The sequence below is a fragment of the Fukomys damarensis genome, unplaced genomic scaffold (assembly GCF_012274545.1).
Source record: "Fukomys damarensis isolate Sample0158 unplaced genomic scaffold, DMR_v1.0_HiC HiC_scaffold_6, whole genome shotgun sequence".
Taxonomy (NCBI): domain Eukaryota; kingdom Metazoa; phylum Chordata; class Mammalia; order Rodentia; family Bathyergidae; genus Fukomys; species Fukomys damarensis.
Genome location: NW_022900918.1, coordinates 5,051,975 through 5,055,749, shown reverse-complemented (window position 1 = coordinate 5,055,749; position 3,775 = coordinate 5,051,975). Strand labels below are relative to the sequence as shown.

Genomic DNA, 3,775 nt, shown 5'->3' with positions numbered 1-3,775 from the left:
ATAAAATTGATAAGACCTTAGATAACCTTATCAACAGAAGAAAAGAAATGACTCAGGTCCATGCAAATGGAAAGAAAAAACTGAAATAACAAAACACAGAAGATCATCAACACCTACTTTGAGAACCTATATTCTTATATGATGAAAAACATAGAAGAAATGGGCTTATTTCCTATATATATATGGATTATCAAATCTGAATCAAGAAGACATAAAAATTCTAAATAATCCAATATCAATAAATGAAATTGAAGAAGAAATTAAAATCCTATCATCAAAGTAAAGCAGTGGTCCTGATAGATTCACTGCTGAATTCTACAAGAAATTTATGCAAAATCTAATGCCACTACTCTCAAAGTCTTAAAATTTGAAAGGGAATCAATACTCCTAAAGTCATTCCTAGAAGCAAGTATTACCCAGATACCAAAATCAGAGAAAGATTCAACCAAACAAGAGAGCTACAGGCCAATCTTCTTTTTTGGGGGGGGGATTAAATAAATTTTTATTTAAGTAATTTCATATGGGACTCCTTGTCTTCAAGACAGCCCTTTTCCAAGGAACTGATGCTTAATCCAGTTGTCCTATCTGCCCGAAATTCTTTTATGGCCACTGAATTATAGACCATGACAACTTCAAAACTCCTGGGATCTTATATCCAAATTCCTTACAGCAGTTTATAATTTGGGAGCACTTAGGATAGATGGATCTGCCTTGAAGACACCTTCTCTAAACATGCACATGAAATCATATTCATTTCCTAAGGTACTCAGAGTAGTATGGATTTCTAGAATGTGCAAATACCTAAAGTTAAAAGAAAAATTAGCCCTTTCATACTTTTTGCTGTCTTGTAGTGCCTTATCACAGGCCTATTAAATAGACCCATGACCAAAGCAAAACCAATGTTACGCTATGAGGCGTTTCCAACAATGTGTGGCCACAAGAAAGGCCCCATAGGGATAGACCTCAAGCAGGCCAATCTTCTTAATGAACACAGATCCAAAAATCCTCAATAAGATACTGGCAAATAGAGTTCAATAAATCATCTACACCTCAACCAATTAGAATTCATCCCAGGGCTCCAGGGATTGTTCTAAACATGCAAAGCAATAAATTTAATGTGCCATTTTCATAGAGCACAAGTACCCATTCATGATAAAAACCCTACAGAAAATTGGAATAGATGGTCTTTTTCTCAATCTGACAAAAGTTACTATGGCAAACCAACATCATTGTAAATGGTCAAAAACTTAAACCTTTCACTCTGTAATCAGGAACAATACAAAGATAACCACTATCATCATGCCTATTTAATATAGTTCTAGAAACATTAGCCACAGCAGTTAGACAAGAGAACAAAATAAAAGCCTTAAAGAGGAAAGGAAGAAATTTAAATATCATTATATGCAGATGACATGATGCTCTACATAGAAGACCCCAAAAGTGCCACCAAAAGACTACTAGATTTCATAATCAAATTCAGTTTCATAGCTGGATACAAATCAACACTCAAAAATTGATAGTATTCTTGTACATGAATAATAAGATTATTGAAAGAGAAATTCAAGAAACCTTGCCTTTCAAAATAGCATCAAATTGTAGTATTAACAAATCAATCTAACAAAGTATAAGATCTTTACACTGAACACCCGATTACTCTTAAAAAGGATATTGAAAAGAATTTCAGAAAATTGAAAAAATATCCCTTTCTCCTGGCTAGAAACAACCAACATACTAAAAATATCCGCACTCCTAGAATTTTTGTGCAGATTCAATTCAATCTCAATCAAAATGCCAATAGCATACTTCACAGAACTAGAGAAAACATTCTTAAAATTCATTTGGAATCAGAAGGACCTAAAATGGCAGAAACAACTCTGGGCAATGAAGGCAAGGAAGGAGACACCACAATCACTGACTTGAAACTATATTATGATTAAAAACAGCATGGTACTGCCCAAAAAACAAAACCATGAAACAGACTCGTGGACTAATAGAACAGAATAGAAGATTTTAAAAAACTACTCCAAACATACTCACCCACCTTATTTTTGTCAAATGGGCCAGACACTTTCACTGAAAAAAAAAAAAAAGCCTTTTTAATAAGTGGTGGAAAAGCTGGCTTTCCACATGCCAAAGAGTAAAACTAGAAACATGTCTCTCACAATGATTGAACTAAAATCAAAATGGATCAAACATCTAAATATTAAAACAGAAACATTAAATCTGCTAGAAGAGAGATTAGGTGGAACTCGATCACATTATGCAAAGTCTTCATCAACAAAACTTGATCAAGTGGGAAATATTACAAAGAATCAACACCTGGGGTTGCATCTTTTTAAAAACCTTTTGCACAGCAAAAAAAAAAAAAATTAATCACATACTAAAGAGACAAAGAGTGGTAAATTGTTTTGCCACTGTTCCTCAGATAAAGCGGGGGGGAGAATATTTATGTAGAATATATAAAAGTCTAAAAAAAAATCAAACCACCTAAATTTAGAGACCCAATCAAAAATGGGCATTCGAGATAAATACACACTTCTCAATTGAAGAAGTGCCAATATCAAATAAATGTATGAAAAAATGTTCAGCATCACTGGAAATTTGAGAGATGCAAATCAAAACAATGTTGAGATTCATCTTACTCAAGAAAGAATGTTTATTATCAGGAAATCAACCAATAGCAAATGCTGGCTGAGCTGTAGCAGAAAAAGAGCCCTCCTCCACTGTTGGTGAGAGTGCAGACTGGTGCAACCACTGTGGAAATTAATGTGGGTACTCCTCAAAAAACTAGGACAAGAGGTTCTATTTGACCCAGCCATCCCGTTTTCAGTATCTTCCAGAAAGATTTAAAAACCTCCTATCACAGTGATATAAGCACACCCAAGTTCATAATATCACAGTTTATAATAGCTAAATATTAGAAACATCCCAAATGTTCTCAATGAATGAATGGATAGATTATTTATACAATGGAATACAACTCGGCCATAAAGAAGGGTAAACCTTGGATATTTATAGTTAATTAGATGCACCTAGATATCTTACTCTTAAGTGAAACAAATTGGACACGTATGTGGAAATACTGCATTATTTTCTCTGGTGTGAGAATTTGAAAGTGCAAATAAAGATAAAAATATACAGTAGATAGGGGCCGAGGATTTAGCTCTGTAGTTCTGCCGCCTGCCTCACAAGCAGAATGACCAGAGTTCAATCACCGGTACTAAAAAAAAAACAAAAAACAAAAAATCTATCTATCGATCGGTAGATCAATAGATAGATAGAGTAGATATTCTGAATTAGGAAGAAAATGTTTAAATGAGAAGGGCCTAAGAGGACAGGGAAAGAAAAGAAGGAAAAAATTAAGAAAAATATAATGGAAGCCACATTCTTGTAAATAAGAAGGGGAAAAGGGATAGAAGGGAGGGAAGGGGAATGGAAAAGAATAAGAATCAAGATATATCGTAGAGGGCCACCAGGGATTTAGCTCCGTGGAGCCGTGCCTGCCTCTCAAGCCTAAGGTCCTGAATTTGATTCCTGGTACCAAAACAAACAAACAAACAAAATATTACATATATATCTGAGAAATAAACTTTCTCCCTCTTTTAAGAGGACTTAGCAGAGTTCCTTAAACCCACAGCTAGCATTTGTCAGTAACTTTCTTAAAAGGGCAAATTCACCAGGCAGCTACAGAGTAGGAATGAGGAATTCATCAATTATATGATTCCTCCATTTAGCAAGTCAAAAAGAAAAAGCTGGCAGGATCTTCTCAGGAGTC

The 3,775-nt window shown here is 34.6% G+C and overlaps 1 non-coding gene across 1 annotated transcript; it reads right to left on the bottom strand.

Moving 5' to 3' along the window:
- Positions 1–838: 838 nt before the first annotated feature.
- LOC117285168 lies at positions 839–968 on the bottom strand. Its single transcript, XR_004516135.1, has one exon. It is a non-coding gene; the product is annotated as a small nucleolar RNA SNORA18 (small nucleolar RNA).
- Between the last annotated feature and the right edge of the window lie 2,807 nt (positions 969–3,775).